This window comes from Megalobrama amblycephala, linkage group LG10, assembly GCF_018812025.1.
Source record: "Megalobrama amblycephala isolate DHTTF-2021 linkage group LG10, ASM1881202v1, whole genome shotgun sequence".
NCBI lineage: Eukaryota > Metazoa > Chordata > Actinopteri > Cypriniformes > Xenocyprididae > Megalobrama > Megalobrama amblycephala.
The window spans coordinates 7216291-7233958 of NC_063053.1; the positions used below are offsets into that span (position 1 = coordinate 7216291).

General features: G+C 36.0%; 1 protein-coding gene across 1 annotated transcript in view; it reads left to right on the plus strand.

Annotated features, from left to right (window-relative positions):
- The window catches only part of lzts2a (leucine zipper, putative tumor suppressor 2a), a 79836-nt gene that overhangs the window by 18138 nt on the left and 44030 nt on the right, over nucleotides 1–17668 (plus strand). The window lies entirely within an intron of this gene.

A 17668-nucleotide genomic window follows, 5' to 3' on the forward strand; every position in this document is an offset into this window, starting at 1 on the left:
CTCCTACATTCATGTAGTTAAGACACGGACTCTTGTCCTGTAATGCCTACTAGAGCAGTCCGTTTTAGCCTTTGGCCCTTGAGTGGCTCACTCTCTCAAACACACATGCATAAAAACGCACGTGTTCCTGCTGCCCTGCTCTGTCAGGGAAACTTAAGGCCTCCCTTAGGGCACTCAGGCTGATGACTTCATTGGCCTTGTTTGTTTTCTGCCCTTGGGGCTGAAGCGGAGAGGGAAGAGAGCGCTGGCTCATCCTGACACTCCAGCACAGGAAACAGTCTAGTCCGGGCTGGAAACAGACGCTGAAAGAGCCCTTTGGAAGTGGCATTCCTCTGCTGTCTGCCTTTCCAAACATCTGGTTTCATGTGGGTAAGCGTACTGTCACCCTCTGTGCCATCACAACACTGGAAGTGTAAATGCCTCTTTTATATGGAAGCCAAAAAAAGGTTCTCAAAAACATGACAAATAAGGCCCATTCACACAAGTGAAACGAAACATCTTTAGTGAATACCTCCAGATTCCCCAGATCTCAATCTATTTGAGCATCTGTGGGATGTGCTGGACCAACAAGATCGATCTACATCAACCTACAGGGTCTGCTGCTAACATCTTGGTGCCAGATACCACAGAACATCTTCAGCGGTCTAGTAGAGTCATTATTTGGCGAGTTGGTGCTGGTTTGGCAGCATGCGTAGGACCAACAGCATATTAGGCAGGTGGTCATAATGTTTTGGCTCATATTGCTTTATGTGAGTATATTGTATGTACTCAAGTACTGTAAAGTTGCAGGTACTATATATCACTGAGCGATAATTCAGTTTACATTTTTTGATGATGTAGCATTCAGCCGTAGATCACTGACATGCTACGCAATATCGCGTTCATTATCGCAGATGAATCGCATTCGATGATGAACGTGATATTGCGTGGCTTGTCAGTGAACTACGGCTCTGTCTATTAAATGCCGCTCCATTTGAAAGCAGGTGATGGCGATTTAGCGGTAATCAGGGAAACGGCTTTACTGACAAAATGCGTGTGACAATCGCATGCGATATATCACCCAGCCCTACGAGATGCAAAAGCTATTATCTTATTGGTCAGAGAGTTTTATTCACCAGACAAATTATTTTTGTTTGCAGTGTTTTGTTTGTAGAATCTATTCAGAGGAATGCATTGTTTTGAATATTCACAGCATATTTTTGTTAATAAAGAATATATTTTAATGAAAGCTAATACACGTTTTTGTTTTAATTTCTTTTTTAGTTTGTTTACCTTAAACATGTTTGAAAAATGAGTGTTAATAACATGCACTCATGCTGTTTGTGTCTTTGTGTTTACGGACTGAATGTTTGGATTCCATTTTTTTTCTACATTGTCTGCACAGTGTGTTTCATCATGGTCCAATGGCAGTCATTTTTCAGGAGTACGCCCACAGGGACTCGGTTGAGGATTTACTGAGGTTATGTGTTATATATTGCTTTTACAGTTATTTGAAAAAGCTTATATTTTCCTCCCCATTGAGTTTGTGGGATAAAATCTCTGTAATGTACTGTAATCTTGTTTCAGTTTTGGCTGCTGTGTGGTTCCGCTTTCTGGTAGGAGGATGTGATGCTTATTTGGCTCTTAGAGGCACTTGGATCTAGAATGTGTTATTCAGTCGAAGACTAAGGTCACTAAGCGAGAGGTCTGATAGACTGCATTTTAAATAAAATGTCTAATTATAAGATACTTGCCTGCCAAAACTGCCAAATTGTGGTCACTCCAATCAAATGTCCATTAATACTGTGAACTGAGTCAGTTGGGCGGTTATGAAGTCTTGGACGACTCATTAAATTAAAAGTTGATTATACTGTACAAGGCTATGATTGTTCAGTTTTGGAAGGAAAAACTAGAATAACAAACCCACTGTAGTACTGTACAAAGCCCAAACAACTGAGAGCCCAGTTAAAATCAGCAGTCCTGTCCTATCTGTTCTTCCACTTTGTGCCTAGACAAATACTTCTCATTTTCTGCTCTAGATGAGAAATCAAGACTAAGACTAATGCCTGCTCTTAATGTCCTCTCTGGTGTGATCTCGGTGGAAACTAGAGCTGCACGATTAATTGTTAAAAGATCGCAATCTCAATTCAAAAACACACGTGATCTTATACCTAATTGACAACGATTTGGCTATGTCTATTAAATCTTTGACAAGTACGATCATATGGAACATTAAAATCTGCATTGGTGCCGCCGCTGATCCATAGAGAGCAGTTGTCATGTATAGTTATGAAACAGCTTCACAAACAGACTTTTCAACCACACAGTATCATTATTTCTGTTACAATATTTCAAAATAAATGAGGAAAAAGTTTATAGTTCAGATATAAACACTGATGTCTATGGTAGTGATCAAATTGGAGCAAATCCCCTTTTGAAAGTAAACTGACGCTTCAAACAAAGATGTCAATTACATCGTTATACCAATAGGTGGCGACAAGCGACTGTTAAAATGTATTTGTCATTGAATCATTCAAGAGATTCATTCAAAAACACTGGTTCATCCAATACATTCAAATCGATTTAAAAAAAAAACTAATTAATTAAATTCTTTATAAAGAATGCAGTATTTTACATTTTGTCAGAACCTCTAGTAAATTAAACTTTTTTTGTTGATGTTGTTGTTTTTAGTTGTCTATTCAGAATCGTGGGAAAATTGTGATGTCTATTTTATGTGATTGTCAATTTATCCAGAATCGTGCAGCTCTAATGGAAACCAAGGGTGATCCAGAAAGAGAATATGAATAAAAGTGTTTTATTATTGTACGCTTAAAGAGTGAAAAACAATTTGGTGTAGGATTTACTTTCCCCTAAAAATGCTAGTAAATTTCATAATTACAAAAAATGGTAAGTAACACATTGAATTAGATGTGAAATTTTGAAGAAAGACTCAAATAGCATTTTCTTTGAAAGTGTACTCCAATGATCTTTCTTTTATTTGCAACTTTGAAAAAGCATTTAATCTAATTACAAACCCGATTCCAAAAATTTGGGACACTGTACAAATTGTGAATAAAAAAGGAATGCAATAATTTACAAATCTCATAAACTTATATTTTATTCACAATAGAATATAGATAACATATCAAATGTTGAAAGTGAGACATTTTGAAATGTCATGCCAAATATTGGCTCATTTTGGATTTCATGAGAGCTACACATTTCAAAAAAGTTGGGACAGGTAGCAATAAGAGGCCGGAAAAGGTAAATGTACATATAAGGAACAGCTGGAGGACCAATTTGCAACTTATTAGGTCAATTGGCAACATGATTGGGTATAAAAAGAGCCTCTCAGAGTGGCAGTGTCTCTCAGAAGTCAAGATGGGCAGAGGATCACCAATTCCCCCAATTCTGCGGCGAAAAATAGTGGAGCAATATCAGAAAGGAGTTTCTCAGAGAAAAATTGCAAATAGTTTGAAGTTATGCCGGCTAAAACTCTATAGGTCAAAAAAGAAGCCATATCTAAACATGATCCAGAAGCGCAGGCGTTTTCTCTGGGCCAAGGCTCATTTAAAATGAACTGTGGCAAAGTGGAAAACTGTTCTGTGGTCAGACGAATCAAAATTTGAAGTTCTTTTTGGAAAACTGGGACGCCATGTCATCCGGACTAAAGAGGACAAGGACAACCCAAGTTGTTATCAGCGCTCAGTTTAGAAGCCTGCATCTTTGATGGTATGGGGTTGCATGAGTGCGTGTGGCATGGGCAGCTTACACATCTGGAAAGGCACCATCAATGCTGAAAGGTATATCCAAGTTCTAGAACAACATATGCTCCCATCCAGACGTCGTCTCTTTCAGGGAAGACCTTGCATTTTCCAACATGACAATGCCAGACCACATACTGCATCAATTACAACATCATGGCTGCGTAGAAGAAGGATCCGGGTACTGAAATGGCCAGCCTGCAGTCCAGATCTTTCACCCATAGAAAACATTTGGCGCATCATAAAGAGGAAGATGCGACAAAGAAGACCTAAGACAGTTGAGCAACTAGAAGCCTGTATTAGACAAGAATGGGACAACATTCTTATTCCTAAACTTGAGCAACTTGTCTCCTCAGTCCCCAGACATTTGCAGACTGTTATAAAAAGAAGAGGGGATGCCACACAGTGGTAAAAATGGCCTTGTCCCAACTTTTTTGAGATGTGTTGATGCCATGAAATTTAAAAGCAACTTATTTTTCCCTTAAAATTATTCATTTTCTCAGTTTAAACATTTGATATGTCATCTATGTTGTATTCTGAATAAAATATTGAAACTTGAAACTTACACATCATTGCATTCTGTTTTTATTCACAATTTGTACAGTGTCCCAACTTTTTTGGAATCGGGTTTGTAGAAATTGACTGTTTTTTCTAATATGTGTGTTTGCCTTATACTTTTTGCTTATTACGCTACCATGCTGTGAGCAATGGCAAGTTGAAATCAACTGTGGGTCGGGTTTCCTGTGAATTTCATGGGAGTACTAGTCCAATAATTTGGCATTTTAAACCCAATTTTAATGGGCCAACTCAAGAATGAGATGCTAAACAGTGTGGCTGATTTGACTTCTGGTTCAGATGTCACATTATAAGGTCATGTTGAGCATTATGTTATATACAGTATTCTGTTGTATAATGCACATTTTGGTAAAAAAGTAGAAGGCCATCCAGGTATTCTGTGCATACAGAGAATGTGTGAACTGTTTATATATGTACTGCAGTCTGCAGGCTGTCCTCACCTGTCCCTCTTTGTTTCTGTGACTCAGCAAATTGTATTCCAGACTTCGGTTTTAGCAAACTATTAAATGGCTGTGCAAATATCAAATAAAAGATAACTGTGATGGGTTTGGACCTGTTTGCTCACTCCCTCTGCCTTTCAGCAAATTGAGTTGAGAAAAAGAAGGAATTGGAGAGTGCTGGATGGAGAGAGTAAGAATGGGGAGGCAGATGGAATTTGTGAGAAATTCATCCTAGGGTTATGCGACAGTCAGAGACGCTGTGAGAAACTGCTCTCTTATGAGTTTTTTTTAAAAAAACATTTTTGAGTTTTTCTGCCTCATCAAGAATGATGTTGAAGGCTAACTGAAGAATTTCTGGAGTAGTGTAGAGGGAAAAAATCCTCCTAGACCCTTTATACTTTTTCCACACAGTTGTTTTAAAACTTTATTTGCTTTCTCATGTCCTTCCTTTAGACCTTTCAGGAGAAACCTTCTTACAGTGGAGTTGGCCCTTATTTGGCCTTTTGTCACATGATGGTATGATGCAGCTAGTATTAATTAAACTTTACTACCACTAATAAAACCAATCTGTACTGAGATCCCTCTACATTTATAGTCTCTCATTCCCAGCTGTGCTCCCTCTGGTGGTCTGAGGCTGAACTGCTATTTTTACTACTACTTCAGAAACTGAATCCTTTGGAAGATTTAGCTGTGCTGACTGAGTAATTGTCAAAATACTATTTGTTGGAATTTGAACTTACCTGATAATTATATTATTACTATATTACATTTTAAATAATGTTTTAAAAATTATATATTTTCAAATAATCCCTTTGCAGGGATCGTGCATTAAATTTACTTTAATGAGCAAAGTCTTTGTCTTTTCTGGTTTATTAAGCTTATTTTTTAGTACAATTAAATGTGAAAACTATATTTTGTTTCAGCCAGGGTTATTATGTTTAACTAAAAGTAAGTATAAAAAAACTTTTTTCGTTATGTAAAATAAAATAAACCAACTGAAATATAATAAAATAAAATATAAAACAGCAACAAAAAAGCAAGGCAAAATTTCACATTTTAATTTAGTTTAACTTGATTTACTGAAATAACAAAAACTAAAATTGAAATAAAAATAATAAAAACTTTATAGACCAAAAAATAATAAAACTTAACAAATTAAAATGAAAAAACAAAAAATAATAATATTAATAAAAACTATAATTTTATCTCAATGATACTAAAATAATGGGTAAATGCTTTGATTTGTAACTAAAATTTTGACATCGTACAAATACATAAAACAAAAGCATATTTTCTTATACTTTATAGTATGATTATATTATATTTGACAATATAATAATTTGTAAACATCAATAATATTAATGTTTTCTGTTCTTTTGTGTCCTGTTCTCTTGTCTAGGTATTTGCCTTTTGCTGTTTGTAAAAATGAGCACTTCAAGATGCATAAAACATAATCACTTAGCGGTTTTTTTTTTTCTCTTGCTGTTACATATTTGATCTGTACCATCCTTTCACAGTCTCTTAACTCACATTGCGAATGCTGAACCGTGTCCTCTCTGGGGTTGCTCTAGCTCAAGTGTTGTCTGCCACCAAATCAAACTGAAAAAGGCATAAATTATCATCATCATATTGTGCTTGCACAATAAACATAGTGGAAACTGGGACAGTCAGCAGAGCATTAGGACAACAAAGCTGCTTTTGCTTTCCTGGAAAACAATGCTGACAGAAAATGGAGAGATTTACTGCTTTTACTTATCAAACAGGATAAAGGGTTAGAATTGCATTACGAATTACTGAGATATTTTTATTCTAGTTGTTTTGAGACTACAAATAGTTCTGAGTGAACAGGACTGACATGAGAAATCTCTCGGTTGGTGTTATAAGACTCTGTTATGTAACTCTCTCTCAGGCAGCTGCGTCCTTCATGCTTAAATCGCAGTTGTCTTGGGACTTAATGTGAGGCGTCTCTGCAGTGATGATGTTGAATATGAAAGGACTGAGAGAGTTATGCTGGTGGATGCTTCCATGTTCACAATACTACACCCAGTCCATTAGGAAGGGTAACAGCAGATGAACAGCAGTGAGAAAAAGTGTGTGCAGTTGTCAGGATCCTGACATTGAGAGTCATGTTGGAGGTTTGTAAGCATCTTAAACATAGAAACGGCAGATGTGCGCTTGAGCGATGAGCATCACTCACATCAGAGCTGAGCTCTCGTGTCCTTGAGTCGTCTCTGAGATGATTGAAGACGCCGTGTGACTTTGACATCACTGCGCTGCTGTTAGACCATTACACCCGCCTAATGACAGCGTCGTGGAGATTAACGACATTAATCAGCTGCAGAGGGGCGTTTGGCTACTGACACAGACGATCTAAAGTACGTCTGTGGAAAAGAGTACAGCTTGCTGCTGTCATACTCCAGAGTTTCAGTTGAGAAATGTACATTTTTTCACCCTTTAAAAAAGCTTTAAAGGGTTAGTTCACCCAAAAATGAAATTACTCACCCTCATGTCGTACCAAACCCATAAGACCTTTGTTCATCTTCGGAACTCAAATTCAAATATTTTTGATGAAATCCGAGCAATAATCCATATAAAGCAACACAATTACCACATTCAAGGTCCAGAAAAGTAGTAAAGACATGGTTAAAATAGTATAATGTGACTACAGTGGTTCAACGTTAAAGGATTAGTTCACTTTCGAATTAAAATTTCCTGATAATTTACTCACCCCCATGTCATCCAAGATGTTCATGTCATTCTCTCTTCAGTCGAAAAGAAATGAAATTTTTTGATGAAAACATTCCAGGATTTTTCTCCATATAGTGGACAACAAGTATACAATAAGTATATAACAGTTAGTTCAAGCTTTGACCTGTGGAGGGCAGTAATACACTTAGCAGTGTCTACACTGCCGGAATTCTAATAGAGAAGAAGAAGAAGAGAGCTAGTTCAAGATGAGCATTTATGGTTAAAAGTATATAATTTTTAATTTTTTTTTAGAAAATGAGCGATGGTTTCTCCCCTTATTCCTTGTCTGGGATCGCGTAGAACGCTTTGAAGCTGCACTGAAACTGTAATTTTGACTTTTGACCGTTTGGAGGCCATTGAAGTCCACTATATGGAGAAAAATCCTGGAATGTTTTCATCAAAAACCTTAATTTCTTATAAAAAGAAGCATTTATTAAGTATATAAAATGCGTCAAAACTCCTAGAAACAACAAGCATATCGCTGAGAAAAAAAGAAGAAAAAAAAAATTGCTGAGAACACTGCAGTGTGCACAGTCTCGAGCCTTTGATAGCGTTTGCGAACGCTATGAGTGCATAAACCATTCAATGTGCGCATGCAAAGCGCCTTCAGTCTACATTGCTCTTTGCTGTTAGAAAAACTGTTAGAAAAACTGTGCTGCACGTGTACACGCGTTCTGTGCTGATGATTACAGCGTCACGGCAGTGTACACCTACTCTAGTGTACGTGTAAAAAAATGAAGTAATATTCACCCTAATTTTGAACGCAAACTATAATAAAAATACATTTACATGTAGCATGATGCGGGCCACAAATTTAATGCTGATGGGCCTGTTGAGTACCCCTGGTTTAAATGAATAAACAAATCACCCATGTGATTTCCATGCTCCACTTTTAAGTTATGTGTCGCCTAGCCACAACCTACAGATCCCAGCATAAATGGTGATACATTATAATATTTGTTATTAAAGTATCAACAACATTCAGAAACAAAAGCAAGTACAGGCAGTGCTGCGTGCATGATTGGCATGGCAGAATGTGCGCAACAAGCGCTTCCTTTATAATCACTAAAAAGATGAAAGTTTGTCTCGATCTCACAACGCTTCAATGATTGCACAATGATTATTTAATAATATTGTCTACACTTTGTTTTAATCGGAGGATTTGCCAGCATGCAAAGCATTCAGCACTGAACAAAAACTGGGTTTTGAGCGGTGAGTGGATCCCAACATCTCATTGCGTTCCAGAAATCAACAGATTTGTCTGTGATTGGCTACAACGCTGCGAAAACATGTTATTAGAAACTCTGCCTATGCTTGAGCCCGTAAAGCATTTTTGATTGATCTTAGTTGTTCTTTAAAGGTGCCCTAGAATTAAAAATTGAATTTATCTTGGCATAGTTGAATAACAAGAGTTCAGTACATGGAAATGACATACAGTGAGTCTCAAACATCATTGTTTCCTCCTTCTTATATAAATCTCATTTGTTTAAAAGACCTCTGAAGAACAGGCGAATCTCAACATAACACCGACTGTTATGTAACAGTCGGGATCATTAATATGTACGCCCCCAATATTTGCATATGCCAGCCATTCAAAACATTACACAAGCCAGTATTAACGTCTGGATCTGTTAGGGCTGGACAATAATTCAATATCAATATATATCGCGATATATTTTTTTTCGATAACGGTGATATGATTTTTAAACACATTTCCGGTATTTCGATATATACATTACAGCATCTTGAGGCGCAGCTGTTAGAAAGAGCAGAACGCGATTGGCTATTTGCGTGATGACGTAACGTTACACCACAGAGACATGCAGCCACCAGCCAGTGCTCAGCAGTTGTACGCTAAGATCAAACGCGAACGCGGCAAGTTTTACAAAATGAGTGCACCTGATGCAAACGCGACGGAACAAGCTTCCACAACTTGATGAAAGTATGTGTACATAACTACACCGTGCTGGTTAATGTTTGGTGCAGGAGAATGTGTGAAATAAAAACTTTAAACACGGATACTTTATTCTGTATGAGCTATGTGTCACGTGGCTAGTGTTATTAAACTCATCGCGGAGCTCCGCGCTGAAACCGAGCATATGCGCGCTCCGCCTGTATATCATAAAAACAATCGTATTTTTCATGTGTTCGTATTCAAACTCCAGTTCTGATCGCATCGCGAGCAAAATACAAACACACGTGCTGTGCTGAGGTAAACAGCCTACGGCTTGGGTATTTGAACGCAGCTAGAGCAGGCAGAGGTGAATGAGCAGCACTTTTGTGTTATTTGAATTCTCCGCTGTAATGCGAGAGAATGTGAACATATTTTCCATTTGGGCTGGTAGATTACAGCAAAACAATCCACTTCCGAGAGAAGTGATGCTTCCTCATTCATAATACTGCAATTATAATCTTATGCATACTACAGCGCAGTGATTGGATTAAATGAGCTTTATGTCATGAATATATATGTCGAGATTCGCTCGAACCGGTCTATGTCAGCATGTTCGACCATGCCCATACTTGGGCCGAAAGTACACGATTACGTCAGATTTTGTGACGTTGCTCCGACTCAGCTTTTCAAACAGGAAGACAGAAATCGCTATGAAAAATGCAAAAATAACTATTTTTCACTTATGAATAACATTGAGTAGGCTACCTTTAGTGTTTTCAATGATGTGCAGCCTATACATATCTGTTTACATCTCAAAAAAAGTGTTTTGGGGTTTCATGACCCTTTAAGAATAATAAAATCAGCCTACGTTATAGTTTAATGTTAAAAATGTTAATATTACTAAAGTGAGTGAGTCTTATGTTTATTTTTATGTTTGTATGAAGGCTAAATACAAATAAAAGCTGAACATAAATTTATTTGTACAGTTTTTATTTCTAAAATCCTATATAGTTTTATAGGAAGAGATTTCATAGATTTGGCAAATTAATTTTTCAGACGTTTGTAGGTACAGATATCCGTTGTGGCCGTTCTTGGCAGTTTTTCTGAGGCTATTATATAGTTCATATCGATATCGGAATTATATCGTATCGACCGAAATTAAGAATTATATCGTGATATAAATTTTGGCCATATCGTCCAGCCCTAGGATCTGTGCACTGCTGAATAATCAGACTAGGTAAGAAAGCAAGGACAACAGCGAAAAATGGCAGATGGTGCAATAATAACTGATATGATCCATGATATCATGATATTTTTAGTGATATTTGTAAATTGTCTTTCTAAATGTTTCGTTAGCATGTTGCTAATGTACTGTTAAATGTGGTTAAAGTTACCATTGTTTCTTACTGTATTCATGGAGACAAGAGCCGTCGCTATTTTCATTTTTAAACACTTGCAGTCTGTATAATTCATAAACACAACTTCATTCTTTATAAATCTCTCCAACAGTGTGTAATGTTAGTTTTAGCCACGGAGCACTATCAAACTCATTCAGAATCAAATGTAAACATCCAAATAAATACCATACTCATGCGATTAGACATGTTGCACGACGAACACTTGTAAAGATCCATTTTGAGGGTTATATTAGCTGTGTGAACTTTATGCTGTTAAAGGCAAGTGCGAGCTCAGTTGGCGGGGAGCGTGAGGAATTAAAGGGGCCACAGCCTGAATCGGCGCATAGTTAATGATGCCCCAAAATAGGCAGTTAAAAAATGTATTTAAAAAAATCTAAGGGGTATTTTGAGCTGAAACTTCACAGACACATTCAGGGGACACCTTAGACTTACATTACATCTTGTAAAAAAAACGTTTGATGGCACCTTTAAAAACAACAACATTTTTATAGCCCATTTAAAGTGTTTATTACAAACAAATTATTGATAGAAAATGAATAAATGTAACTGAACAAAAATTTGCGTTGCATTTACTGTCCTGTAAAAACAGCACCCCCACTTCCCGCGCCTATGTCCTCATGTCACACTGTGGGATCTCAGCTGTCCTATACGTCAGACTGTACAACAGTCAAGACGCGTTAAAAACGGACTTGTGCTTGAAAACTTGTCCGGAGTTTTACATCATCAACCCACACACATTCGGTGACAGTGAACTGTATGACACGCGGGACTGAAATAGTGGCTAACAAAGAAATCTCTAGCGTTAATTTTGTTCATGGCTTATCTTGAAAAACGAAGACAATTTGACGTTTGTCACAGGAGAAGTCACACTGCAAGACTGCTGCAAATCTTCTGACACCGCCAATTAAAATTTGATCGCAACGGTCATTAATCGGCTGTCGGTGAACATATCAAACTAGCGATTAAAGACTACAGATTTTTCCCTAGGATTATAGGAATCTTTTAGGACTCTCAAAATTTGTCTCAGACGACCAAATCGTGGCCAAAATCGCACAGTGTTCACCCGCCTTAAGGGTTTGTTTACATGACAATGATGTACTAAAAACGGAAAACATTTTTTACGTACAGACAAACGATCCCTGTTCACATGGATCCGCAAAAAAACTGCTAAAAACGCTGTATTCTGCTGCCAGGCCACTAGATGGCGATGTCACTTTGTAAAGAACCTACGCGCCTATAGACTGAACCTGCAATACAAATGCGCAAGACGTCATCGTTTTCACAAATTCGTGTTTTTGTAGTTTACACAGACATGATAACAGTATTGTTTTCAAAAACTTGCACTTTGAAACCAGTTTTCGAAAGTTTGTGTTTTCAGGCTCCCAAACCGTGTTGTCGACGAAATGAACGACGAAAACGCATACAAAATTTTAATTTTTTTATTTGTGTCATGTAAACGGCCCCTAAAACCAAAGCTGTATTTATTTAATCAAATATATAGTAAATTGAAATATTATTACAATTCAAAACAACTATTTTATTCTTGAATATATTTTAAGGTATTTCTGTGATGGCATAACTAAATCTTCAGCAGTCATTACTCCGGTCTTCAATGTCACATGATCCATCAGAAATCATTCTAATATGCTTGTGAAACACTTCTTCTTATTATCAATGTTGAATACAGCCAGGACTCAAACTCAGGTCACCCAAAACGCTACCGCACTCAGTGTTGTTGTCAAATTGTTGTAACCTATTGGGTTTCCAGACAAACCTTCCTGCTGCTGTGCATTTACACATTTTTCAGTTGCTTTTATCCAAAGTGAATCAAACCCATGACCTTGGATCACTAGTACTACTGATACACTGAACCTCAGACTGACCTGTGTTCAGATCAGAAGAGGGTTCTTATGAAAGGACGTTGAGATGAGGTCTTGATTAGAGAATATAGGACGATACAGACAGAAAGCAAAGCAGGTGAATTATGATGAGTTCAGGCTCTTTTAAGCCCATGAGAGTATCCTGTCTCTGAACCAAATCGCAAGGCTGCAGTCAGAGGTCAGCAAATGTGGCTCAGTTGTTAGTTTTATGAAAATTAAAATGCTAATGCCATCCCAAATCTCAAAAGCAGTGCGAGTTGGATAGTAATCCGATTCTCCATGACAGAAATAAATAACAACATAAATCCACAGTCCAGTTTTTGCTAATACCTGAAACTGGTCAGACTTTTCTTTCAGACTTTCTATAAACATTTTATTTCCATCCACATTTCTTTCAGTATCTATATCATAGTTGCACCCAAAAGTCTAAAATCCCTAGTAAAAATGCTTGTTTTGCAGTCTTTTCCAATTTACCTCAACAAAATGATCACATTCTCATGAGTTATTAATACCTTGCTGTTTATCATGTTTTTCTATACTCTTTATCTGCTTTTCTTGTTTTCATATCCTATAACCAAAGACATAGAATTGAAGGTTATAACTAGTAGCAGTCAGGACTCATTAAAGTTCAAAACCCTCAGTTCACCATTAATTGAGGCCAGTCTGTGACCCCGCAGGCCGCTTCTCTCCATGTGTGGGTGCCTCATAACTCCCAGTCCATGTATTACAAGTTCAGAGGGAGTCAGTCAGCGTCTGTATTGTGGTGCGCGGCTGGTATTGTATTGTCCTGCTGTGTATCCATACGCGTGGTTCTCAGGGATGGGAAAATGATGAGACATTGAGCTGCGTCCCCGTCTGGAAGGAGGAATGATGGGGTCAGAGAGGAGGTGGAGGTGGAGGAGAGAAGTGGATTGATGCCGCTCCGTCCTCGAGTCCCTGACGCTTGGCCCTCACCATCTGCCACCCTGCAGGCTCTGTCTTTTTCTTGCTGAGCCCAGAATAGGTCAGATACACATTTACCTCATCTAACAGTACTGTTGCCTACGGGAGCAGGTGAGGAACAGGAAGGTTAATGGGGAGAATGTTAATAGTCTTTACAGTATAGTTTGAGTACAAGTGAAAATTGTCATCATTTACTCACCTCATAGAGAAACATTTATTTATTTGCTTAGAACTCGCAAATTCTCTACTGAAGCAAAATTTCCACTCTTTTACATATAATGAAAGCGGATGGTGACCAGTAGCTGTCAAGCTCCAAAAAGGACAGAAATGCCCCATTCAAATATACCATCTGCTATAGCAGTCCTGGTGCATTTGCAATGTGTTAACAGTATTTGCATAAAGCAGGAAGTGTAGAACACTTAATATTCAGTACTGAAGAAAATGGACATCTGCATCTTGAATGTGTTAGAAGAACTAGGGCAGAAGGCACGATTTTTAGTGAATAATATCCCAAATATCTTAAAATTCTTTTCATGGCATAGGAAAATATATTAAATCATATAAATTCAGAAGTGCTAGAATTTAGTTGTTTTACTTTTATATTTTTTGTCCTTTTTGGAGCCTGACTGCTTTATTGAAAAGTTTTTATTACGGAAATAATATATTTATATAGTGTGAAATGAATGTATGGTTTTCTCTGACAAATTATTGCATGGTAATTGCAATTAAATAATGTATTGTTGTTTATTTTGCCTTTGAAGTATATATATAAAGTGTACTGCCGAATGTACTGACAAGCATTTATGATTATCTAAAATATACTTTAATGTTAAGTTTATTGAAACTTGTATTTGAATATATTTGTAATTACAGATTTGTAATGATGAAGTTGCACTTTAGTACATTAATATATTAACTTTAAATTTAATAACGAATAACACACTAGAGTTAAAATTATAATCAAGTACTTTACATGTGGTTTAGTATGTTAGTTAACACTTTAAAATAAGTGTTCTTCTGTAAAGTATGACAAAATTGCACTTAAAGGGATAGTTCACCCAAAAATGAAAATTGTGTCATCATATACACACGCTCATGTTGTTCCAAACCTGTATGAATTTCTTTCTTATGTTGAACACAAAGGAAGATATTTTGAAGAATGTTGGTATCCAAACAGTTGTTGGACCCCATTGACTTCCATAGTAGGAAAAATAATACTACAATACTACAACTTTTTGGATACCAACATTCTTCAAAATATCTTTTTCCCTTTGACTTCCATAGTATTATTTTTCCTACTATGGAAGACAATAGGGTCCAAAAACTGTTTGGTTACCAACATTCTTCAAAATATCTACCTTTGTGTTCAACAGAACAAAGAAACTCATACAGGTTTGGAACAACTTGAGGGTGAGTAAATGATGACTGAAATTTCATTTTTAGGTGAACTATCCCTTTAAGTCTGTCAAGGAACAGTCGTGAAGCTATACTCTCTTCCTACACTTAAGTGGCCTTTTATTTCATTAATATTGTATTATTAGCAAGTACAGCTTTTTTTGAAGTACACTACAAGTGCACATTCACTATAATCAAACACACTTTTTTTTCACAAGGGTTGAACACCATGGCACATTGTAACAGTCGCACCACAGCTCTGATGAGAGTCTGACCTCTTAAACTGTCTCCAGTCAGGTCAGGCAGATGTTCCACTGTCTGATCCTCTGTATCTTGTATCGAATGTCATTGAGTTCAGGAAGTAATCAGCACTTTTATTGTCAAGAACTAGAGACTGTTTTTCAGACGGAAATGAAAGATATATCAGCTTGAATGGTAGTACAGCAACTTGAAACCAAAGAGCTGTGCCAATTAACAGGCTTACGTTTATCTCCGACAGGCCAGTTGAGGTCATGGCAAAATCAATGGGCCATATTGTATCAGTTTGCAGACAGTGGCTTAGTGATTAATTACTGCACAATGTGTTTATGTTTTTGTGTGGCCGATAAGGGAGAGGAGGAGCATATGAGTCAGAATGAAACATATTATTAATCCATTGTACATGAGAATGTGCTGTTCAGTGTAGGCTAGTAACTAAATAGAAGTAATGGTGCTACTAAATTTTCAGTAGCATGACAGTAGTTTTCAAAAGTCTCAATGGGGTGTGCTTAGGTCTTCTTTTTTATAGTAAAATATTTAGTTATTGCTATTCAATAATATTTTTAAGATAATTATATAACTTATAGGTATACACTACTGTTTGAAAAGTTTGGGGAGTTTTTAAATTTATTTTTAATTTTTATACTTTCTATTCATCAAAGAATCCTGAAAAAAAAAGTATCACTTTTCCCACAAAAATATTAACTGTTTTCTATGGAAGCTTATTTCAGCCACTGAATAAAAAATAAAAAATGTATAATTGCCACTTTTTATCTCGCTGACTTTTTTCTCAGAATTGTGTGCTATAAACTCACAATTGCAAGTTATAAAGTCAGAATTGTGAGATATAATCTTGCAATTCTGAGAAAAAAAAGTATTTTTAAAATAGTCACAATTGCGAGTTATAAAGTCAGAATTGCAAGATATAAACTCACATTTCTGACTTATTTTCTCAGAATTGTGAGATATAAACTCACAATGGCGAGGTATAAAAACCAATTCTGAGAAAAGAAGTCAGAATTGTGAGTTTATATCTTGCAATTCTGACTTTATAACTCGCAATTGTGACTATTTCTCGCAATTGTAAGTTTGAGATGTAAACTGTAAAAAAAGTAAGTTGTGAGATAAAAAGTCGCAATTACCTTTTTTTTTATTTTGTGGCGGAAACAAGCTTCCATAGTTTTCAACATTTAATAATAATAATTAATGTTTCTTGCACAGCAAATCAGCACATTATAATGATTTATGAATGATCATGTGACACTTACGGAAGAGGATTAGGGCCAAGCAATAATAAAAAATAAAACCATCTCGAGATTAAAGTTGTTAAATTTCGATAAAAAACTTGTTAAATTTCAAGAAAAAGGTCGAGATAAAATGTTGAGAATAAAGTCATTAAATTACGAGAAAAAACTCGTTAAATTTCAAGAAAAAGGTCGAGATAAAATGTTGAGAATAAACTCATTAAATGACGAGAAAAAAACTCGTTAAATTTCGAGAAAAAAGTCGAGATAAAATGTTGAGAATAAAGTCATTAAATTACGAGAAAAAAGTTGTTAAATTACGAGAACAAATTCGTTAAATTATGAGAAAAATGTAGTTAAATTTCGAGAAAAAAGTCGAGATAAAATGTTGAGAATAAACTCATTAAATTATGAGAAAAAAGTTGTTAAATTACGAAAACAAAATCGTTAAATTACGAGAGCAAATTCGTTAAAATATGAGATATATATGAAAATATGAGAAAAAAGTCGTTAAATTACCAGAACAAATATGTTAAATTATGAGAACAAATTCATGAAATTACGAGAATTTGTCTTATCTCGACTTTTTTCTTGAAATTTAACGAATTTTTTCACGTAATTTAACGAGTTTATTCTCAACATTTTATTTCTACTTTTTTCTCGAAATTTAATGAGTTTTTTCTTGAAATTTAACAAGTTTAATCTTGAGATGGTTTCATTTTTTTATTATTGCTTGGCCCTAATCCTCTTCCGTAGACACTGAAGACTGAGTAATGATGCCATCACAGGAATAAATTACATTTTAAAATATATTAAAATGTTATTTTTAACTGTAATCATATTTCACGGTATTACTGTTTACTAAATGCAGCCTCAGTAAGCATTAGAGAAATTTAAAAAATCGTACTAATTCAAACTTTTGAACTGTAGTGATTTTTTTTGTTTTTGTTTTTGTATTTAGTATGCAATATGGCTATTGCCACAAGTCCACAGTTTTTTCAGATTTTGCCCACTTCAGTAGCTTAATATAGCTATTTTTGTTAGAAACTTGTACTTTCTCAAATTATGAGAAACATGTAGCTCAGAAAGAGTTTCCACAACAACACTAGTGGTGTGTGCGTTATGTTTAA